At 51.1% G+C, this 24766-nt stretch overlaps 1 long non-coding RNA gene across 11 annotated transcripts; it reads right to left on the bottom strand.

Annotated features, from left to right (window-relative positions):
* Window positions 1-1399: 1399 nt before the first annotated feature.
* On the bottom strand, window positions 1400-19752 carry LOC120973619 (uncharacterized). Of its 11 annotated transcripts, none has more exons than XR_005768831.3 (5): window positions 19189-19752; window positions 17224-18710; window positions 3646-3795; window positions 2727-2872; window positions 1400-2547 (listed from the first exon to the last, which is right to left on the bottom strand). It is a non-coding gene; the product is annotated as an uncharacterized lncRNA (long non-coding RNA). The 11 variants fall into 11 exon arrangements; XR_005768829.3 differs by having other exon boundaries at window positions 2727-2869; XR_006670457.2 differs by having other exon boundaries at window positions 2531-3795; window positions 17224-17546; window positions 18138-18202; window positions 18300-18710; window positions 19189-19734.
* Between the last annotated feature and the right edge of the window lie 5014 nt (window positions 19753-24766).

Below are 24766 nucleotides of genomic sequence, written 5' to 3'. Positions count from 1 at the left end.
AGGAGGTCTCTAGTAGGGGAGCGATGGAACTCCTGGTTGCACTTAGTGCGGAGGTTGATGGACGTTCAACTCTCTGATCAGGGAGACACCTTGAACTGGAAGCTAACGGTTAATGGAGTGTTTTCAGTCAAATCGATGTACTTAGACCTTACTAATTCTGGCCCAATCCCGAGATCGATACACATTTGGAAAGTTAAGGTTCCCTTGCGAATCAATTTTTTTATGTGGTTTGTGCACAAGCAAGTGATCCTTACCGAAGATAACTTACTAAAGCGACGATGGGTAGGTAGCTCACGATGTTGCTTTTGTGTTCATGATGAAACAGTTCAACACTTATTTATTGATTGCCCTCTCGCGAAGTTACTTTGGAGGTCCATACATATAGCTTTCAATATTGTTCCTCCAGTTAGCATTGATGCGTTGTTTGGGACATGGCTAAATGCAGTGATTCCTGAGATTGCGTCAAGTATTCGGATTGGAATATGCCCACTTCTTTGGGCTATATGGAAACTGCAGGAACGATATGATTTTTAACAGACTATCTATGATTAACTTCTTGCACGTTATCTTCAGAGCTACGGCATGGATCCGTACGTGGTTGCTACTGTTGGGGAACGTAGCATGCAATTTCAAAAGCGGGAGATGCATAGCAACGAGAGGGGGAGAGTGTGTCCACGTACCCTCGTAGACCGAAAGCGGAAGCGTTAGTTTAATGCGGTTGATGTAGTCGAACGTCTTTGCGATCCAACCGATCAAGTACCGAACGTACGACACCTCCGAGTTCAGCACACGTTTAGCTCGATGACGTCCCTCGAACTCTTGATCCAGCAGAGGGTCGAGGGAGAGTTTCGTCAGCACGACGGCGTGGTGACGGTGATGGTGATGTGATCCGCGCAGGGCTTCGCCTAAGCACTACGACGCTATGACCGGAGGAGTAAACTGTGGAGGGGGGCACCGCACACGACTAAGAGAACAATTGATGTGCTTTGGGGTGCCTCCTGCCCCCGTATATTAAGGAGAAGGGGAGGAGGCCGGCCACTAGGGGCGCCCCAAGGAGAGGGGAGTCCTACTAGGACTCCAGTCCTAGTAGGATTGCCCCCCCCCCCCTTTTCCTTCTTCCGGAGGGGGAAAGGGGGGAAGGAGAGGGAGGAGGGGAGCCCGTGCGTTGCATCGGGAAAAAAGAGACAATCTTCATGTGCTATTGTGCATCATTTTTATATCCGATTTAAATAAACATTGATAATTAGGTTAATTTTGGTAAATTTCTTATTTTTAATAAAAGTTAATGTTTTCATAAAAATTGAACAGTATTTGGGCTTGTCCCGAACAAACACTTCTTTTTTTGAAGTTCACGCCCCCACTTTATTAAACTAAATTAGGAATTTCGTCTGATACAACGCTAAGAATACAATAGGGGGAACCGAGTCCCAAAGGACCGATGCTCTACTGCTTATTCCTAAGCACGCCAGCAAATGGGCAGCACCATTTGCTGTCCTTCGGACCCAGGTGATCTTGAACTCGCTCAAAGTTCTGATCATGGCTTTTACCTCCACCACCACTTGTCCCACGGATGATAAGTTCCGATCCCGATCATTAAGCTTCCCGGATAGTAGGACGTAGTCTTTCCCCTTAGTTACTGATTTTGGTGGTAAATTACATACGCACATGTAATTATTCGTATAGATTGCACAAACATTATAAAGGGCCATCAGACTAATCAAAATTTTAAATAACGATGAACGAGTCATTGCAGACATTATAAAGAAATATCCATGAACGATTTACTGGTTCAGTAATCCTCCTTCAAGACGATCAAGTAGTCCAACTTTTCTGTGTACTAATCTGGGCATCCAATCTCTGAAAGCCGGGTACTTCACTGCTGGTCGAGTTGTTGTATGGATTTGCTTCCAATTTCTTTTCCTCTTCCACATCCGATCCAGTAATCTGTTTCTTTTTTAGTTTGTGATCAGTAGTAGTCTGTTAAGGACACAGATAGTACAAAATCCTCAAATACATCTCTCCGCTGCTTCCAGGCGAACGTGTTCTAGTCGTCCTCGTAGCTGCCGAAGAATTCCTCTCGCACGAAAGGAGCCGCATATGGTCACGGATCCCGCACAGCGGCAGCCAAACGCTCGGCCTCATCACGATCATACACGCTCTTCTCCTCCATGACCTCCGGTACTGCGTGAGAATGTTTTGTTGCGTAATAGGAAAGATCATTTTGCAAGTCCCTAAAGAGCAGTTCTGAGCATCATGCCTGCAACCCAATTCTGAAATTCTCTGCATTATCACTGTCCTTGGCCACAAATGGAGAACATGCCGAGGCCGACCACGTCCCTGTCTATGCTATGTAAACGGCGCCATAAGGACCATGGGTAGGATGTCGCAGTAAGGGTGCTGCTCGATGATAGATGCCACACAAGTGCTACCAAGTTGGTCGCCGAACTCTCCGGCCTCTATATTTTACTTTTCTGAATCCAGTTTCGTCGATGTGCACTAAATAGGATACACATTCAGTCCCTCCACACAATGTACAACCTTACTGACCTGCAAATCAATCAGCCCGCCCACATAACATAATCTTACATCCTAGGAGAAAAGGACATTTTTGAAGTAACTCGACGGCTTTATTCGCACAAACAAAAGACGCAACTAAAGAGTTTTTCTCCACACAAGAGAAGTAATTAAATCGGTCGCACGAACTGAACATGGTAACTAATACTTACTGCAATGCATATCCCATAAGCTTGGTCCAATAATGAAAAGCTTTTGCAGCAACACAGATGAGATGTGGTGCTTCCAACCAAAGAAGACCTGCTATTTAGTTGCTTGTTCAAGGTTGAATTGACTGTCACTGAAATGCGACCAACTGCTGTCACAAAGTAAGACATGAGACGCATCCTGGTACAACCATTACTCCCAGATCGAAGTATGCAACTATAACTATTACCGAAATGGCAAAAATCTGGCACAAGAATACCACGTCATAGAGGGTTCGGGTATAAGCATATGCGATAGATGATCTAAATTCTGAACAAATACTTCTGGTGAGCTTAGAATCGATTAAGCTATTGAGATTGATAATGTAGTGTCAAGATTTTAACAGAGAAAGCATCATTGTACTGGTAATGAAGGGGGCAAGGCATCAAGGAGAACACCTACAGAAGGATAATGGAACCTGACTACTGGTCCCTTGTTTTGTTTTTCATGATTGCAGAAGCTTAAGTACTTCAGCTATCTACAAAAAACACTAAAACTACTTACGAATCCACTGCACCTCTATCAAGGTAAATCATACTGTAGGTGTTGGCATCTATGATCATTCCCCTATTCATATTCTGCAACTCCGGTCACACATATAAGATAAGCTTTTTGTTCACATACTAACAGAACTGTAGCTTCTATGAATCTACTTCAAGCACTAAAGACTTGAATCAACTTTCAGAATTGAATTAACGTGCACAAAATAAAGAGCTGCCTATGGTAAGGTGTCATCTCTATTCTTGAGGTCCAATTAACAGCATAACGGTGATCAACTTAAGCAGCATGTATAACAAATTATGTAATTTGCACGTGCTCCTAGCAATATCATGTAAATGCAGGGTGTCTCGCACCAATATATCAGGACTGAGGGGGGAAACTTACAGTCTGCACGTCGGTGTCAACGAGCGTTATTGGTGGCATGTCCGAAAGCCGAACCTCTTTGGCCTCCAACTGAGTTCGATCGGATATTAATTGTCATTCGCCTAAGTGAAAACAACCCATGGGTACAGACGTCTAAGGCATCCAGCACATCTGAACAAAAACCATGATTTAGACTTGGCCGTTTTTCAGCCATTAGAAAGACAAACATCAGTTTTTTAGTCAGATAACAATATAAACAACAGCCACTGAAAAAGAACACTTACTGAATAAAACAACATTGCAAAAAAGCTATCATGTATACTTGCATTGCATAAGCATGAGCAGAAACAAACCTAGAGTTTTATGCAAAGAAACAACTGACGAGAAGCAGCAAATAATATTGCCATCCTTCCCCAGTACAGTTTTCTTCAGATTTCTGAAGAGACTCAGACAACGAGCCAAACTAAAAATTGAAAGCATTTGTACACCAGAGAAAGACAATGAGGCAAATTAAAAATTTAGAGCTGCCAAAGAAAATGATTAAAATAAAGACAAGCAGTCAAGCAGTACTGTTGAGGATATAGACCTGGGGGTCACCCGCCAGGAGGGCCGGGTTACTCCAAGGATTATTACCAGAAGCCCGGAGCTAAGTTTCAGGATAATGGGCCAGAGATGGGCTGAGACCCGGATATGGCTTAAGGCCCGTAGTTACAATCATTGTTATAGTAGACTTGTAGTGTAAGGCAAGTATTGTTTTAGAGCCCGAGCCGGACACTCTTATGAGCCGGCTCGGGACTCTAAGGGCTGCTGGGCGTCAGCCTCCCTATATAAAGGGACGACCCGGCAGCGGTTTGGGGACGACAACAATCTCTCCGAGAGCCGGGATAAGTGTTTAGTTCCCTGGCGATCGTAACCCTAATCAATAACACCTCGAACTGGACGTAGGCTTTTACCTTCACCGTAAGGGGCCGAACCAGTATAAACCCTCGTGTTCCTTGTCCCGCATAACCCCTTCAAGCTTCCTAGTTGCGATGGCTCCACGATTAAGTCCTAGCCCAAGGACATCTGCCGTGACAATTCCACGACAGTTGGCGCCCACCGTGGGGCGAGCGCACGGTGGATTTGAGTTCTTGAAGGGCAGCTTCGAAGGGCTCAAGGGATACGCTGTGGGCCAGATGACCAAGAGTCGTCGCGGCAGGCTCTACATCGACGACGCGGACTGGGGCCCCGACGCCGGCTCAGTGGAGTACGGGTACCGGGTCCCCTTTGGCGGAATTCATGTCTTCATTGGCAAGATTGGTGAGCCGGGCCCCGCGCCGGGTCTCTGCGCCGATCTCATCGAAACGGCTCAGCGCGCCCGATCCGCCCGGGCCCGGCCAGCCTTAAAACGCGCTTTTGTGGGATGCATCCATGGAAGGCCCTCCGATCCATCTGGGTCTGGGGATGAGGCGGCCGCCGGCTCTGACGGCGAGTCGGCCGCTGATGAGTCAAACTCGTTGTACCAACTTCAAGATGGCAGGCTCATGAGTTATTCCGATGGCAACAGTATTCCGGACCTTTTTGAGCCGCCAAGTCAGGTCGGAGTTTTTATGGCTGGTACGCAGCCTGTTCAGAACCCCGCTACCGGATCAGAAAATCCGGAGCCTTCCCCGGCTCAGGTGCTGATGGATCTCACAGATAAGATGACGGCCCTGTTAACTGCCACGGTTGACCCGGCAGATCAAGCCCAGCATGACGCGGAGGTGGCACAGTTAAAATTGGATCTGATGAAAGCAAAAGAGGATCTTGCAGCAGAAGGGATCAGGCTGGCGGTGGAGCGGGCGGCTCTCGACGCCCGGGCTCAGTTGATTCAGGCGCAGTCCTTCCAACTCACGATGGATCAGAACGCGGCCAACGAGGTCATGAGAAGGAGGCATCAGAAGGCCCAGTCTCGACTCCCGCCGGTTTACGATCCGCGCAATCTATTCAACACGCCGGGTGCAGGATCCAGTAACCCACCAGGTGTCATTGCGCCCGGGTCGGGACCCCTTATTCAGCCACTAGTAATGGGGCCTCCCCAGGCGCCCCCTGCCCCGCCTCAGTATGTGCCAATACCCCCGGGTCGTTACGATAACCCGCTGGAGAACATGGTAGCAGCGGCAGCACGACTGGCGGCTCTTCCCGTTGACGGCAATTCTCCGGCAGCCGTGGAAACCCGCCGGGTTAGGGAACTCCTGCAGACGGCCCTAGCGCAGCAAGAGGCGTACTCCTACAGCCGGGACAGGATCCACTCAACTCCTCGCCCAGGCCAGAGCCCGAGCTACAGCCGGCACATGGTCTCGGCGACCGGCTCAAGTAATGTCCGACGCCATGGCCCGGCTCATGTTGGAACCTTCTACGCCGCAGACCAAGCACGGCAAGAGGCGGAGCAGGTGCCGCAGTTGACGGCTTATCAGACCCCCCCGGCTTATCCAACGGCGTCCGTTGATGTGGGTATTTCTACCAGGACCGGGGGTGTCCCTTGTTTGGTGCCGGCCATCCGTAATGAACGTTTACCTAAGGATTTCAAGGGCCCTAGGAAGGTGCCTAACTATACAGCTGACTTACAGCCTGCGGCCTGGATTGAGAGTTATGAGATGGCCATGGAACTGCTAGAGGTCAGCGAGGCGGCCATGGCCAAATATTTCACCATGATGTTAGATGGAACTGCCCGCACGTGGTTAAAAGGGCTGCCACCGAACTCCATTGGGTCTTGGACCGAGCTGAAGGCCCGGTTCATTCAAAACTTCAAGGATACCTGTAGGCAGTCTATGTCAATTGTGGATTTGACTAACTGTAAGCAGCAGGAGGGCGAGTCCACGACCCATTGGGTTCGCCGGGTCAAGGAGATCATACATTCATCAGATAAGATGGACGCCGGCTCTGCAGTCTTGATGTTAGAACAGAATTGTCGTTTTGTGCCCCTAAAGATGAAGCTTGGGCGGCTTAAACGTGACTGCACGGATATGGGTACACTAATGGCGGCTCTTGTCAAATACGCTGATTCCGATGGTACCAAGGATCCCCCTTCAGATGATGAAAGGACAGGGAAGGGAAAGAAGAACGGCAATGGAAAGAGCCCTCAGTTTAACCCGGGGAATCAAGGAGGAGGCAAGCGCAAGGCCGATGGCAGCCTGGAGTTCGTAGCCAACACCCAAGGCAACAACCAGCGACGCAAGGGGAGGCCCCCTCCCCGAGGCGGCGGGTCAGGACCTTCTCTGGAGCAGCTGTTGAATGAACCTTGTCCGAGACACGGCTCTAGAGAGAAGCCAGCGACTCATCTGTGGAAGGATTGTGCTATCATGAAGGCCTTTAAAAACTACAATGGCCCGGGCGGCGGCCCAGGCGCAGGCGGCTCCGGCGCTGGCAGCTCTCATGGCCCGGGTGGCGGGTCAAATTCCGGTCCTCAGAACGGTCAAGGGGGCTTCAATCAACAGTCTGGTCAGGGTCATCAACAGCAACAGGGGGGTTATCAGACCAACCCGAAGCAACTTAGCGGTGGACAGTATCACGTGTTCACCACTAGTTTGTGCAAACGAGACGAGAAGCTTCACAAGAGGGCTGTTAATTCTGTTGAGCCAGCGGTTCCACGCTACTTACGGTGGTCGGAGCAGCCCATAGTGTGGAGTAGGGAGGATCACCCTCCCCGGGTGGATAACCCGGGCCACCTGGCCTTAGTAGTGGCTCCTCAGGTGGGAGGCTATAAATTCACAAAGGTACTCATGGATGGAGGCAGCAGTATCAACATCCTCTATTATGAGACTTTCCGTCGTATGGGGCTAGTTGATAAGAACCTCAGCAAGTCAAATACTATCTTCCATGGTGTGGTACCCGGTAAGTCGGCTTATCCAGTCGGCAAGATCGAATTGGAAGTGGCTTTTGGTGATGAGAACAACTACAGGGTGGAGAAGTTGACCTTTGAGGTGGTCAAGATAAGAAGTCCATACCATGCTATATTCGGACGGCCGGCTTACGCCAAGTTCATGGCACGGCCGTGTTATGTGTACTTACAGCTCAAGATGCCGGGTCACAATGGGACCATTACAGTTCACGGCAGCCGGAAGGTGGCTCTGGAGTGTGAGGAAGGTGACGCGGCTTATGCAGAGTCTGTTTGTGCCACAGAAGAGTTGAAATTTTATAAAGACAATGTTGACCCAACAGATATGACCTCTCTGAAAAAGCCAACCACGGAGAATGAACCAGCAATGAAGTTTAAATCGGCCGATGAGACTAAACTTGTTGATTTTGTTCCAGGTGACTCGTCTCAGCAGTTCAGCATCAGTGCAAATCTGGACCCGAAATAGGAAGGCGCGCTCATCGAGTTCATCCGTGAGAATAGGGACATCTTTGCATGGAAACCTTCTGACATGCCAGGTGTACCTAGAGAACTCGCTGAGCACACTCTCAATGTGGATCCAAAATTTAAGCCGGTCAGACAGTTCCTTCGACGGTTTAACGAAGAGAGGCGGAAGGCTATTGGTGAAGAAGTGGCCCGGCTTTTGGCGGCCGGGTTCATTGTTGAGGTTTTTCACCCAGAGTGGTTGGCTAACCCGGTGCTCGTACTTAAAAAGAACGGCACCTGGCGGATGTGTGTGGACTACACGGACTTGAACAAGGCGTGTCCGGCTGATCCTTTTGCTCTCCCCCGTATCGATCAAATCATTGACGCCACGGCAGGTTGTGCACGCTTAAGTTTCTTGGATGCTTATTCCGGGTATCATCAGATTAAGATGGCAGTTAAGGACCAGGAAAAGACGGCGTTCATCACTCCCTTTGGAGCCTTCTGCTATGTGTCTATGCCCTTTGGACTCAAGTGTGCACAGGCGACTTACCAGCGTTGTGTGCAGAATTGCCTTCATAAGCAGATCGGGCGCAATGTTCACGCTTACGTGGACGACATTGTGGTTAAATCCATCAAGGAGGAAACCCTGATAGATGACTTAAGGGAAACCTTCGACAATCTCCGAGTCTATAAGATGATGCTTAACCCGGCCAAATGTGTTTTTGGTGTTCCTGCGGGCAAACTATTGGGCTTCTTGGTTTCTGACAGGGGCATTGAGGCTAACCCAGAGAAGATCAAAGCTATCACTTCTCTAGCTCAGCCGGCATGTATAAATGACGTTCAGCGTTTGGCGGGTCGCATCGCTGCGTTAAGCCGGTTTATAAGCCGTTTGGGTGAGAAGGCTATGCCCTTATATCAATTGATGAAGAAAACTGATAACTTTGTCTGGAATGATGCAGCTAATACCGCCTTCGAGGATTTGAAAAAGCAACTGGCAGAGCCCCCCGTCCTTGCTGCTCCGGTTGATAAGGAGCCCTTGCTACTGTATGTAGCGGCAAACGCACGAGCTGTCAGCGTGGCTATTGTGGTGGAGCGCAAGGAGGCAGGTAAGGAACATCCGGTTCAGCGGCCGGTTTATTATGTCAGTGAGGTGCTCATTGAGTCCAAGCAGCGGTATCCGCATTGGCAGAAGCTCGTATATGGGGTATTTATGGCGAGCCGGAAGCTTAAGCATTACTTTCAAGGTCATCCCATCACTGTGGTCAGTTCCGCCCCTCTCGGTGATATTATCCAGAACAGAGAGGCTACAGGGAGAATTGCTAAGTGGGCTATAGAACTTGGACCTCATGACCTCAAATATGTGCCACGCACTGCTGTTAAGTCTCAGGCCTTGATAGATTTCATCAATGATTGGACAGAGTCACAAGTACCCGAGCAAAAGCCGGATAACACTTATTGGACTATTCACTTTGATGGGTCCAGGCAGCTGGAGGGCTCGGGGGCTGGTGTGGTCTTGGCTTCCCCTAAAGGTGACAAGTTCCATTATGTGCTACGGTTGATGTTTCCTTGCACTAATAATGCGGCTGAGTACGAGGCTTTGCTCCACGGTCTTCGGGTGGCTAAGGAGATGAGCTTAAGCCGGCTGAGGTGTTTTGGTGACTCAGACTTGGTGGCTCAACAAGTATCAGGCACCTGGGATTCTAAGGATCCTCTAATGGCGGCTTATCGCCGCAAGGTTGATGCCATTGCTGGGCACTTTCAGGGATATCAAGTGGAGCACATTGACCGCAGGAAGAATGAGGCGGCTGATGCTTTAAGCCGGCTCGGCTCTCAGCGAAAGCCGGTGCCGCCTAACACTTTCCTGGATGTCCTATATAACCCTTCGGTTAAGTTGCCTACAGAGGAGGACTTGGCTATCCCTGACCCGGAGGCACGACTGGTGGCGGCTCTTCATATCACACCAGACTGGACAATGCCATATCTGGCTTATATAACCCGGGGAGAGGTGCCTGAGGATGAAATTCTGGCCAGGCAAATAACCCGGCGGGCTAAGTCAATGATTGTTATCGATGGCGAGTTGCATCATCGCAGTGTTTCAGGGGCATTCCAGCGTTGTATCTCCCCTGAGGAAGGTCAAGAGATCTTGCGCGAGATCCATGAAGGGGATTGTGGCCATCATGCCGGTTCAAAATCTCTTGTGGCCAAGGCTTTCCGTCATGGTTTTTATTGGCTGACGGCTCACGCTGATGCAGAGGACTTGGTCAGTAAATGTGATGGCTGCCAAAGGTTCTCCCGACGGGCTCATGTGCCGGCTCAGGAATTGAGGATGATCCCGATCACTTGGCCCTTTGCGGTCTGGGGGCTTGATATGGTCGGGCCTTTTAAACGGTCCAAGGATAAGAAAACCCACCTCTTGGTGGCAGTGGACAAATTCACGAAGTGGGTGGAAGCTGAGCCAGTTAGCAAGTGCGATGCAGCCACGGCGGTTCAATTTATGAAAAAGGTGATCTTCCGCTTCGGCTTTCCACACAGCATCATAACAGACAACGGCACTAATCTGTCCAAAGGCGCTATGGAGGAGTTTTGTCAAAGAGAGCATATCCGGCTTGATGTCTCTTCAGTGGCACACCCCCAATCCAATGGTCAAGCTGAGAGAGCTAACCAGGAGATTCTGAAGGGCATTAAACCCCGGCTCTTGGTCCCTTTGCAACGGACGCCAGGTTGTTGGGTGGAGGAGTTGCCCTCCGTTTTATGGAGCATCAACACTACTCCTAACAGGTCTACAGGCTTCACGCCTTTCTTCATGGTTTATGGAGCAGAAGCAGTTCTCCCCAGCGACATCCGTCATGATTCACCTCGTGTGGCGGCTTATGTTGAGACGGATAATGAACAGGCGCGCCGAGATGCTCTGGACTTGCTGGACGAACAGCGTGATGTGGCAGCCGCCCGTTCAGCGATTTACCAACAAGACCTGCGCCGTTATCATAGCCGCCGGGTCAAATCCCGGGTCTTCCAGGAGGGCGACCTGGTGCTCCGGCTCATCCAGGATCAAACAGATGCACACAAGTTATCCCCACCTTGGGAAGGGCCTTTTGTGTCCAGTAAGAACTTGCACAACGGGTCATATTACCTCATTGATATCCGGGAGCATAAGGACTCACGTAAATCTGAGGAGGAGACCCGTCGGCCGTGGAACATAGCTCAGCTTCGGCCTTACTACACTTGAGCTTCCGACTCTTGTGATGTACATATTTATCTCAGCCATGTATATATTATGATAAAGCAATAAAGCAGGACCTCTGTCCTTTGCTCTCTTCCAAAAATGTGTGTTGTTACATGCTGACTTACAGAAGATCCGGCTTATGATCATCTTCGAATCTAGCTGTAAGCAGTAAAGTCGCTTGGGGGCTTCCTGTTCACACATGGGTCGTATTCGAACCAAAGAGAACATAGCTGTCGATACCCATTTGATTGGCAAAGTGCCGAGTTCATTGGGAAGTTGCCTCTGGTCATATTTGAATCATAGTGTAACCCCTCTGAGAACCGACGTGGATCGTATTCGAATCAGCGTCGTTAAACAAATTTTCAGAATCACTTGGGGGCTTCCTGTTCAAACATGGGTCGTATTCGAACCAAAGAGAACATAGCTGTCGATACCCTCTTGATTGGCATCGCCAAACCCACTGGGGGCTATATGATCGTATCCGAATCTTAGCTTAACCCCTTTGGACCGAGTTTCTGGTCGTATTCGAACCGGAAGCCCTTAAGTTTTTATATTTTACCACAAACTTGCTTTGATCATGTCAAAGTATGTACTGCCGGGTTTCACTTGCCGGCTTAATTTTGGTTTATCTTGTTAGTTGAGCATCATGGATGTCATCAAGACAAATAAATTCGAGTTAAGGTACCAACCGTGCTACCCGGGCTATTTAACCCGGAAGTATGCTTACAGGCTGTTAAGTGTGTCATCACAGCTATGTTCGAGTATAGTTAAGGACCGATCTTTTTTGGTTCGTATCCCGGGTTATCCATCTCAAACACCTGATTCTCAGGGCGGTAAGCCGCTTTGCGACTTGTAATTTGCCTTTCTATGCAGATATTTAAAGGCACTCTTTAAGGTTGAGAAGGACAAAGGGATAATTCCGACCCGGAGGAGCATCAAAAGAATGACTTCAAAGGATTTCAGCATTCATTACGTGCACGATGGCACGGCAGAGATAAATTGTTGCACCTACTCTATTACAAAAATCTTTCAAAGTTTCAAGGATGGGCGTTGTTTGGTGAGCCGCTAGCCGGTTTATGACGCCTGCTGAGTTGAAGTCCCCGGCTCATCTTCTGCTTCGGCTGATCCCAAGGCTTCGAAGGTCGACGACTTCCAGTTGATGCCGCTGAGAGCTTCGAACTGAGCTTCTTCGTCAATTAACCCGTCCGGGTTAATCTCCGGGGCAAAGGTGTGCTGGCGAGCCGGAGGAATCAGATTGATGGCTTCATAGCGAGGGGTTGGAATCCTCTGATTCTCCGCGTTGTATCCCGGCTGATACTTGGTTAAATCGGTGTCGTTCCCGATGATGGTGGCCACCGGGCGCACAGCTTTCACACAAGCCGCGAAGTCCTTCTGGTCGAACGCTGAGCCATCTTCTTTCAGGCTGGGATAACCCAGGGCGATGTCTGCCGGGTCTAGCTCCGGCAAGAAGGCTTTGGCCCGGCTCAGTGCGGCGATTGCTCCGGATCTCGCGGATGCTCGTCGTAGCTCCTGGATCCGCTGCGGCAGAACTGCGAGCCGGCGCAGGACTTCGGCCAGATGAGTCGGCACTTCATTCGACAGGGCCACCACAGCTAAAGCCCGCTGTGACCCGGTGTAGAGCTGTTCCACCAGGGTGTACACGGCCTTTAACTTGGTGACCACGCTCTGGTTTAAGTTGGCGCTTCTGGAACCTGTTTAACAACATCAGATGACCCGGTGGTAAGGATGAGTTAAGAGATGTAAACATTCCAATGTGAATGAAAGCCGGTGAGGCGACTTACCGAAGATGGCAGCTACCATTTGGGACACTTGGCGCTTTAGACCGGAGAGCTCAGCGGTCTTCTCAGTAAGGGCCTTCTCCGCCTGTTCTGCCCGGGTCACCAGTGCAGTTTTCTCCTCAGCCCAGGCCTTCCGCTCAGCGTCGAATTCAGTCTTCAACTTTTCCTGAGCGGCGATGCTGGAGACAAACTTGGCATTTGCCTTCCGGGTCTCCATCTCTTGTGCCTTCAGCCGGCTCTTGAGATCCGCCAGGTCTGACTCTAATTTCTTGCCAACAGCCTGCATATATTTCCGGGTTATTAACAGTCATCCTATAAAGTCCCAAGCGCTTTCCAAGCAAAGACACTTGGCACTTGGGGGCTAATGCATATTGAACGTATCTATCTATGTACGGCCGGCTCAGTTCAGTAAGCCAGAATCTAAAGTCTACAACATATTCAAGTATAAGTCCTAGACTTGGGGGCTAGAATGGCAAGGATCACTATGCGGAAAGTAAGAGAACAGCAGAAGGTTACCTCAGATTTGTGTTGGATCTGGTTGACCATGGCGATCTCGGTATCCCGGCTCTTGTGAACCTGGCTGATATAGCCTGAGACGAGTTCTCCAATACTTAAGTCGGTGTAGCTGGAGAGATCCAGATTCACCCGGTGGGGTTGTAGCAACTCCCCCCTTGCGGAGCATTTGGCCAGCGCGGTCGGCCTTCCCGGCTCAACAAACTCCGTCCGGGTAATTACCACGTCCGGGTCATTAGCTGGTGGGGCTTCAGGCGCCGTATCCATGGCAATGGTGGCTTCAGGGGTGGAGGCGACTGGCGGCTCTTGAGCCGTCGTCTCCGGCTCAGGCAAGTCGGGCACTCCGGCTGACCTGGTCTTTACTCTTTTGGTGAGCTTTGCCTGGGCACTGAAAAGGCAGAAGTGTTAGGCATACAAAGGGTAAGTACAGACAGATAATGTAAGGAGATTGTTATTACCCGGGGGCAGTCTTGAAGGCCGGCAGACTTGACTGCATGGAGTCACCCGAGGAGGGGGAGGTCTCCTGGTAATTGGAGTCAGAAGAGTTGAGTGGCTGACGGATGACACCCGCCAACGGATGAAAAGGGTACAGGTGAGAAAAAACCTCAGTGCGGCGTTTCCTCGTTGCGTCGGGTAACCCAGTGGAGAGGTCGGTGTCCTTGCGGGCCCGGGTGTGACGCCGGCTCTCGTGAACCTGCTGCTTCAAAAGAAATTGAGGGTCTCGGTGAGCTAATCGATGGGAAAAGCTTACTTTCCGGGTTACCCTTCGGACTTTCAGCTGTGGTAAAGGCTCCGAGCCGGAGGAAAGTGATGTTACCTCTTCGACCACCGGGTTACTGGCGCCGGTGTCATCCTGTCAATAAGCAAGTGTTGATAAGGCGGACAGCATCAGACAACATATACTGCAAGAATTTAAAAGATTTAAGGGTTACCTCTGATTCGGAGCTATCGCTTAATTGCAGCAGCTCCGAAGCAGTGGGTCTGTTTCCCTTTTTGCGAGGGGCGGCTCTCTTGGCGGCTTTCTTCGCCTTCCTGGCCTTCTTGGCCGCCTCGTGGTCATACTTGACCCGCCAGAATTTATCATCGGCCTGAGAAATACAGTAATGAGTTCTTAGTAAGATGACAGGTAAAACAAAATGGAAAGGTTAAAGTCAGCGGCTTACCGCTGGGGCTGGATTGGTCTTGCAGAACGGGGCTAGCCCGATTCTTCCACAGTCTGCCAGGCTCTCGTTTAAAAGAGCCTTGGTCTCTTCTTCAGCAACGTCTTCTGGAAGATCATTGCGACTGTGCCTCTGCGGGTCATCCTTTCGCCCAGTGTACTCACACATTAAGCCGGGGCGGCGGCTCAATGGGATCACCCGCCATGAGATCCAGACCCGGACCAGGTCAATTCCGTTCAGACCATTGCCTAGCAGGGCTTTGATCTTGTTGATCGTTGGAAGCAGAGGCTGGCGTTCTGCGGCAGTCAGTTTGTCGGATAATGGATGAGTTGGCTCCAGGCGCGTTGGGCGAAAGCCGGGCAGCGGGCTCTCATCAGCCGGGGACGTGTCTTGGCAGTAGAACCAAGTCATGTTCCAGTCCTTGGGGTGACTTGGCGGTTCTGCATAAGGGAACAGACAATCCCTGCGCCGTTGGATGGAGATGCCGCCTAACTCTAGACTTGGACCGTTTGCGCACTCGGTTTGGCGGTTCAAATAGAACAGCTCTCTGAAGAGCAGCAGACTCGGCTCTTCTCCAAGATATACTTCACAAAAAACTTGGAAGTTGCAGATGTTGGATATGGAATTGGGTCCTATATCCTGAGGCCGAAGATCAAAGAAGTTGAGCACGTCCCGGAAGAATTTTGAGCCGGGCGGTGCGAAGCCCCGGCTCATATGGTCGGCAAAGATCACTACCTCCCCGTCTCTCGGCTGTGGCCTTTCTTCGGACGGGTCAGGGGCACGGTAGGACATCACTTCCTTCTTAGGCAGATATCCGGATTTAACGAAGTTGGCCAGGGTCTCTTCGGTGACGCTGGATTTCATCCAGTTGCAAGTGATGGGAGCCTTGGGAGGCATGGTGACGGTTGGTGGTCTACGAGGAAGAGAAAAGTGTCCGGGTTAATTATAAGCCGGAGTATATCATTCAAGTTACAATGACGGCTTATGAAGGGGATTAATGGTATGTCTTGATACGGTGGGTTATCTAAGCCGTCGGGGTTTTCAGGATAAGTTGGTCGTCTACGGCTTACTGCGGTTAAGTCGGAAGATACTACAGAGCATGATTCTCTTTAAACCGGAAAGTTCTACGGCGCGTGTTTTCTCTAAGTCGGAAATATAAGCCGCCAAGATTCAAGGACTGCAGTTTTTACTAAGTGTGGTAAACAGATTTCACATATTACAGTAACTTTTTTGGATCAAAGTAGTCGGAACAGAGAAAGTTTTCTAGACCTAAAAAACAGAAGCAGGGGAGGTTCTTGAGATGGAACCCAGTCCTTATGCAGTAAAAAGAGGTGTTCTTGCAGAAGAAATGAACCTCAGATATCTACCGCGGTGGTTCTACACAAGCCTAAGGATCAACGGGGGCAGTGGCTACAGGGGTTACCGAAACTTGCGGTAACAGTGATGAACATGAAGAACACAGATGAACTCTGTCCTAGATCTATACTAGTAAGGCAGAGGGGACTCACCGGAGCTGGAGAAGAGCGGAGGCCGCCGACGTTATCTGGTCCGAGTCAGGTTGATGCAGCGGCCGGGTTGAGGAAGACCAGTGGTGCGACGGCGGCGGCGGCAGAAGCTCGGGCAGAGGAACGGCAGTGCGAGGAAGAAGGAGAATGTGAAGAAGAGAGTGCCGGGCCGGCCTATTTATAAGGCCGAGTCATAAGCGGGCGCGGGATTTGAGGAGGCCACGGCGTGGTTATCTCCCCCCTCACGGCGCCTCGATTCTCGGAAGGTCAGTAAAAGCGAAGATCCGTTGCGGATCTGGCGGAGTAAAAAACGGATTTAGTGGAGGATGACGTCACGGCGGATTACCCGGAGTCCAGAGGATGACGTCACTCCGGGTTATGACCTTCACATGAATGATAAGCCGGAGATTTTTTCTGACTGCGGAGCTGAAGATTGACACGAGCCGGCTCAAGTCAATCTGGGGCCTAATGTTGAGGATATAGACCTGGGGGTCACCCGCCAGGAGGGCCGGGTTACTCCAAGGATTATTACCAGAAGCCCGGAGCTAAGTTTCAGGATAATGGGCCAGAGATGGGCTGAGACCCGGATATGGCTTAAGGCCCGTAGTTACAATCATTGTTATAGTAGACTTGTAGTGTAAGGCAAGTATTGTTTTAGAGCCCGAGCCGGACACTCTTATGAGCCGGCTCGGGACTCTAAGGGCTGCTGGGCGTCAGCCTCCCTATATAAAGGGACGACCCGGCAGCGGTTTGGGGACGACAACAATCTCTCCGAGAGCCGGGATAAGTGTTTAGTTCCCTGGCGATCGTAACCCTAATCAATAACACCTCGAACTGGACGTAGGCTTTTACCTTCACCGTAAGGGGCCGAACCAGTATAAACCCTCGTGTTCCTTGTCCCGCATAACCCCTTCAAGCTTCCTAGTTGCGATGGCTCCACGATTAAGTCCTAGCCCAAGGACATCTGCCGTGACAATTCCACGACAAGTACATTTAGAGCAATTTGTACGGTTGATCTAGTGTACGAGTAAGAGCATCTTCAGCCAAACTTAAAATTCAGAAAATGTTGCAGCCTGAATATGAAGAGCAGTGGGCTCACGTTTGAGCCTGGTGCAAGCTCCGAGGAGTTTCAAGCAGAATCACGTGGTGAGGTGGCGGCTTCTCTCCCCCCTCCTATGCAGGGACGCCGGAGCCCCTCGCAGCTCATCTCTGTGGCGGCGTAGTCCAGCCCCTCCTCGCTCTCCTCGGCGATGGTGCCAGGTTGCCTGGCTTCCAGTGAACGGGCACAACTTTCCTCCCTCTCTCCTGGTTGGTGGTTACCCTTCTTCTCCTCCGCGATGACGACTAATACCCTCCACCCTCTCGTCAGCGGCGCGACATGGAAGAGCACAATAACGAATAACGGCTGTTTACAGATGTTTCCTGTAAGAACAGACAATCTGTTTCTGATAATAGAAATCAGAAGCTAGGCAAAAAGAATTTATCAAAAGATATTGTGTGATCATCTGTTCCTGACGGAATTGCTTCAGAATATAAATACCTAGCATGGACCCATAATTACTAATGTTAGTATAATACATAGTCATGGATACCATTACTTCATGTGTAATCATCTGTTCCTAAAAGAACTGCTTCAAAATAGAAATAGGTGGCACGGACCCATAATTACAATGTTAGTATAGTACACGGTCCTGGATACTGTTTCTTTCTCATCCTCTGTCTTCACAAAAAACAGATTAAGGATAATATTATTATAGAGCTCGGAGATCAATAAGTAGTCAAATATGTGGTTTAATTTCTCCAGAAATAACTTAGGGTTCACAGGCTACTTCTCCATGCATTGGTCTTGGGATTTCAATGGTCAACAGATACAAACAACATGCTTTTGTTGCACATTCTCATATAAAAGTTGCACTCCTATGCATCTGAATTGAGGAGACTATAATTGCTGATGGTTGGGAACTTGGGAGTGTGTTCAAGGAACATTCTGGAAAATAAATTGCAATGTTGTACCTGGTAGTAATCATGATCTCATAACGCATGCTTTGGTGAAGGAAAGACGGACAAAGTACATCGATCTGCAGACCGTGTCTAAAATATGATGTTCTTGCTACACTAAATTAGCTTCTTACAAAATTACATGTTGATATGGGTGGAAGAGGGACAGGCACACACCTCACAGTGTTCGGTCAACAATTGTAAGCATAGTTATCGTCCATCTAGTACTGCAGGTTCCCGATCTAGAGTTCAATCCACACACCACCTACATCTTTCACCTGGATCCGCTCTATAATTGAGGGACTCACAATTATACACGCCTCTGCAACGCCACACTCTTTCTTATGCAACTTGCTAGTGACAGAGATGACCAAATCAATGGCGCAGATATGTAGTAAAATTGCTGCTTGATTCTTCCAATTGCCTCATCAATTTTTCTATTAATTAAATGAAATAACAAAGCAATCACATCATCTATTCATAGAAAGTAACCCAACTTAGATCAAATCCGCACTCGTCCCTCCTCGGTCCTTGATTTGTACCTCTCTTGCGGTAACAACTCTATTTCTGTCAAACAAATGGCCCTTGCTGCATCAAATCCAGCATATATAATGGTGATGTCAGTGGCAAATTCTGCAGCTGCACTCATATAGGTTAAAAACACACAAAAAAATAAGAGGAGGCAGTGCTGACTTAAACACCAGCATAAAATCCTTATATCATAATTTCGAAGACAGGAAATTAACCTCAACCTCAAGCATGTGAGGTCTTCTTAGCAAAAGGAAATTTAACCAGTGTTTGCAAAAAGTGTAGTGAAAACTTAAACTACTGAAATTAATTTCGTCGTATAGCTGGAACCCTCAATCACTTTTTTGCTTGAGAGCTGAAAATCACATCCCCTCAATTTCAAACAAAATTTAGGACAATATCATCAATACATGAAAGATCTGTAAACTACCAAGGGAAGAAACATGAAGTAAACCTATAGTTTGACCAGCTAGTGCTCAATTTCAAGAACGAAAAGCCTTAAATATTGGTACAAGCATCCAAGTGCACAAGAAAATACCTCACGGCAGAAGATTCATGCTAGAATAGGCCGGTGTTGAAGCAGTGCAGGACGGAATTCGTGGCTGCCTCGAGCCTCCTCCCTAACCTGCAGCAGCGGCAATGCTCCTCACCAACGGAGCTTCAGGTCAACTACAATGGCAAGTCAGAAACTTTGCCCGTCCACCCGAGTCGAGCAGGGGGAGGCCGGCGGACGGGCGGATCGGCGTGGGAGGCTTGGTAGTGGCCGGATCCGGGGCGCGGCGGAGCGGAGGATGCGGATCCGGGCAGGGGCGGCCGGATCCCGCCGGAGGCGCGCGGCGCGGCTGCCGGCAAAGCTCGGGGCGGCCATGACGGCGCTGCAATGAGAGGGAGAGAGAGATGCTGAGAGGAAGAGAGGAAGGAGAGGGAGGAGGAGAAGGCAGGTGCGGCGACGTGACCTGGTCGCGGCGGCGGTGATCTCCGGTGAGGCCGGCCGGCGCGGCGAGGCGGCGGAGGAAGACGGGGTCGGGGCGAGCGCCTGGTGCGGAGCCGAGCTCCCTGCCTCGCGCGCACACATTTTCGCCTCTAAAAAGGACCACGGGTCGAATACAGAATAATACAGGGTTCTTTACGTAAGAACGAAACGTTTTCTCCAACAGTCACTTAAAATAGGACCGCGGGTTGATTTCATGTAAACTGAGGGCCTTTTTTGCAAAAATGCTGTCGCGACGTACGCCCCAAAAGCAATCACTGGTTTATTATTGGCCGCTAATCTGTGCCGGTGCGCCGGCCGGATTTACCTCTGTATTAACAGTCAGATCTAATCCTCACCAAGTCAAACGCAGCTCATCCTCTTCCTCCGCTGATGTACACATCTAGCCGCCATGGATGAGCGAGGCACCCAGACTCGAAGCACCACCGGGCTTGGCCGCCCCCGGCGCCGGTCACCGCCCTCGCCACCAGTTGCCGCCCTTGTCGCCGGTGCTGGCTCGGCGCATGCAGCAGCGTGTGCGCCGGTTGCAGCTCCCTCGGCGATGGTCGCAACTCCGCTGCGACGGTCGGAGCTGCGGCGGCGAAGATCACCGGACGCGCACCCTCGAAGACGAGCTCACGTCTGAACCGAGGCAAGGCTTGAACCGTCGCACACCCTCTGTGTTGCAAACGTTGTTAAAAAAGCTTCAACCCCTGGATGGAAAAGCTTCAAGCCCTAGATGAAAAAGCTTCAACTGGCACTGCGATTCACGAGGAGATACAACCGCTGACGCAAAATGCTTCAACCTTAGATGAAAAAAGTTCCAACCAGATGATAGAGAGAGCTTTAACCAAGGGCTGCTCAAAACAAAAAAAGTTTCAATCGTTTACACAAAAGCTTCAACCGTGGACGGAAAAAGCTTCAACCGTGTATGTAGCAAAAAATGAAAACAGTTGTAGCAAAATGCGACACTGGTTGTAACAAAAACGCGACCCACTTGTGCATTGTAGCAAAACATGACGCCGGTGGCAGCAGTATGTGATGCCGTTTGTAGCAAATTCAAACGCTGGTTGAAGCATGTAGCAAAAACTGCGACATCGGTTTTCCTCGGAGGAGCGGAGGAGCGTTGCCCCATCCTCGCCGTCCTGCGGTGACCATGCTCGCCGTCTCATGGTCGGTCGCAGCCTCCTCCGGCACCGGTTGCAGCCTCCTTCCCGGACCGTGCGTCGCCATGAACTGTGGCTTATTTGAGAGAGAGAAGAAGAGATGTGTTTTGAGGAAGAAGATGTGTGGAGAAGGACGAGTCAAAGTAGATAAGGCAGGCTGCAGAGACGTGGGGCCACCAAAAAGTGTGGTTTCTACGCGAGGGACGCGAGACATGAGGCGTACGATCTAAACGATCGAGTGACGCGCGTTGGACCGGCGAAGCGTTCCGCCGGCCTGCCGTCCGGAAACGTTTCCCTTTATTATTAGGGAAAGAAAGATACAGAAAGATGGCAGAAAATATGTACCAATGCTGTTATGCTGATAGTACCGATGATTTATACGTATACGCATAATTGAGTAAGCTTCTGTTGTGACACCGACTGGCTGCTGCTGTTATGTTGATAGTACCACTGAAAGTATGTAATGGAAGAAAGCAAGAGAAATCTACATGTAATTATATTAGTTGCAGTAACTGATGGCTCCTGCTTATACTATACACTTGTGTATGTTAATAGATAGAGATTTTTTTTTTTGAAAAAGGAGGATAACCCCGGGCCTCTACATCAGGACGAGGCATGCAGCCATTTATTATTAATAGAGCGAAATCCAGCAGGGGAACACCATCGACCCAGAAAAAGAAGAAAAAACAAACCCTGAGGCCATATACCTCGCGACACTAACTCCCCCAGATAACCACTAACCCTATGATACAAGACAGAACATAAACGAAAAATACACAACTCCTAGGCTACCCCTTCAAGAAGGAATCACCGCACGTGCACCGATGATGGCGAGTCCACCATAAGGTTGAACTTCTGATTCTCATCCCCAAAGCAAAGCTTCAATCCACTGCCTTTAGCAAGGACACGACACAGGAGCGCGACGACATAGCCCGATCAGAGATCTTGTGTTTCCACTGGAGTGCATAAGCTCGTCGTTGAAGCTGTCTGTACCATCCGCTCTTATCTGTCTACCGCCGCCTCGATAGCTGGATACCTCTGGAGGAGACAACGGAAGACAAAGACGTCCCATACCACCTGCCTCCCGCTATTGTCGCACCACCTTCGATCCAACAACAACAGGCTAAACTTGACACCTCCGCCAGAGCCGTCGTGCATCACCTGCAGGTAGCAGGCATGACTTGATGTCTCCATATAAGACGTCGTGCGTAGCATCCGCCGGTAGCACATCCACCGGTGGCTTCACCTGCCGACGACAGGCACCGCCCGACAACTCCGAGAGAGGCTCATGTGTCACCTGCCGAGCCGCATCGAACCCGGCCTGTTGATCGAGGGGACGTCCCATACCGCCACCAGCCTCAGAGCCGTCACCATCTCGAGATCCGGACTCTGAGTCTCCCACACGACCCCGGAGTCCGCCGTTGTCGATGAAGAGGGGCCGCCGCCCTGATTCCGGGTGCTACAAGGAGCACCCACCGTCGCGCCAGCCACTGTCGTCGCCCATACAACGGCAACTGCCGCCGCAATCCAGCATCAAGCATCGTCGACGCCGGAGGAAGCTCCGGCCGCCACGCGCGTCCTGCAACGAGCCCGGACACGGGATCCCAAGATCCGCCGCCACCGGCGCCGCCACAAGGACCCACCACCTGGCCCGACATCCCCGACGAAGGGGACGCCGCCACCACCATGGTCGGATCCGAGTCAGCCGTCGCCATCGCCACTGCCAAGACCGGACCTAGGTTGGCCACCGCCATCGGCCATGCCCAGCCCCACCTTCATTTCTAGCCACGTCTAGCCGACGGCACGCCACGCCCAACCGATCCACCCGCGCAGCCAAGCACCGCCGCCGGGAACCGCCGTGCCGCTGTGCCATGGATCCACAAGACGCCGTCGCTGAAGCCGTCGTCCCGCGCCGCCCGGCATCATGCGAGGAGAAGGGGATCCTGCCGCCGCCTACGCTGACCGGATCGGCAGCGCACGCCGGTGGCGGCGAGGGAGGGAGCTGGAGGCGGCGGACTAGGAACGACAGCTAGGGTTCGCCCCCTCGGTCGCTCGCGGGAGGGACGTGAAGGGGCTTACGCGATGGCCTGGTTATTCGGTTGAGATGGAGTAGAGATATATTGCTGCTAAGTAAAAACGGCAGTTCGATGAGGACAAAGGTTGCGTATGTTAGCGCAGCCGAATGACTCACCCCTTCCAGGAAGGGTTTGATCTTTCATGTGGACAAAAGGTTGCATTTTTGAATAGAAGTAATTTTATTTGACCTGAGCTACAGGAGCTCTGCATTTTTATTATACTGGAGGAAAGCAATACCGAGGAGAGAAAAATAAGGGAAAATAGAAAAATAAAATCAGGTTGCATTTTTTAGTAGAAGTTTTTTTAGAAAAGGAGGAAGACCCCGGCCTCTGCATCTGGCCGATGCATGCAGCCACTTTATTAATTATTCGCAAAGACCTTACAAAATAATACATCAGAAGCCACTATTTTGACAACATCTGTCGCTACTCCTATCCATTTGATGAAGGGGTGCTGATAGTCCGAGCCGAATACCAAACAAAACCTCGCACCATAGCCTAACATCTAAAACCGGATGGCCCAACCAAGCCACATTGCCGGGTCTGGGGCACACACCGGTTCAACGCACTCTTAGAGGCCGCCGCCGCCATATTCAGAATTGTACTGACGCATCGACCTTGCCAGGCCTAGTTGTCATCGACGCCACCACGATACCAGACAACGCCACCATCATGGGCTCGTCCAGCATCACTCACCCACCGCCGAGACCCTGCTGCTCCATGCCACCGAGACCTAACGTTGTCAACATGCCAAATGCCACGCCGCTCCTCCTTCGTGAACACCACCTGCTGCCACTGGTCCCATCCCCTCCGCCTCCAGTTCCTCTAACTGAGCACCTGAATGCCCCAGGCGGCGCCTCCAAGAAGGGCACGACACTCGCAGTGCTACCGCCGCCCAATCTTAGGAGATTTTTGGTCTTCACCCGGGCGTGGGGTCATGGTAGAGCACAGGGACCTCGACGGCGCCTGCAAGGAGGAGAACGGCGACCTTGGTCGTCGCCACGTCAGGATGATCGAGTCATCTAGAGTTTTCTCCGGTCCGATGTCACCTCTACTAGCCCCGCGAACGCAACGAGGCCGACGATCGGGATCGCAAGCCACCAAGTGCGGCGGGAGAGAGCCTGCAGCGGGAAGGAGATCCACCGGCAACCCACCGCCCACGCGTTCAAGACGCCGTCCAACCACCACCCGCGAGCGCCTCCAAGAGGGGGTCGTCGCCATGCCTACCGGGGCCACCGCCCAAGGTCCAGATTCCTCCGCGATGACTGGAGCGACAAGATCTGCCCCCTGCGGCCCATGCCGTTGCACGAGCCCGCCACCGCCGCGAGCTGCCACGCTGCCGGAAGATCCATACCGTCGATCTAGGCGCCCGTGCGCCGCCGCAAGCCTGCCGCCGCCGGGACTCACCGCGCCGTCAGGAGGGCCGCATCCCGCGGATCTGGGTGCCCGCGCCGCTCATGGATCCGAGGGAGGGAGGAGAGGCCCGCCGCCGCCGCCATCGCACGCATGGGCTTTGACTGCGCCGCTCATGGATCCGATGGAGGGAGGAGAGGCCCTCCGCCGCCGCCATCGCGCGCATGGGCTTTGCGCGTCGCCGATCACCGGCAGCGGCAGAGGGGAAGGTGAGCGCTGGGCGGGACTAGGCGGCGGCGGCTGAGACCTCCCGTGTCGTCCGTGTCGCCCGCGACGTGGCGACGCGAGAGGAGGGGTTGTTCTCGAAAGCCACCCTTTTTTAATAGAAGTAAATTTTAGGGATGGCCTTGCTCGGCTCACTCGTCAGAAGTTAGTCTTTATCTTTATACTTGAATTTGGATCACAACATACCATACACCTTCACAACAGTTGGTTTGTCTGGTATTCAACCCACGGCATGTCAATGGATGAGGTTACAAAACCCTTGTAGGC

This window comes from Aegilops tauschii, chromosome 2 (assembly GCF_002575655.3).
Source record: "Aegilops tauschii subsp. strangulata cultivar AL8/78 chromosome 2, Aet v6.0, whole genome shotgun sequence".
In the NCBI taxonomy this organism is placed as follows: domain Eukaryota; kingdom Viridiplantae; phylum Streptophyta; class Magnoliopsida; order Poales; family Poaceae; genus Aegilops; species Aegilops tauschii.
Note: the sequence above shows the minus strand (reverse complement) of the source record. Positions and strands in the feature narration are given on the sequence as shown.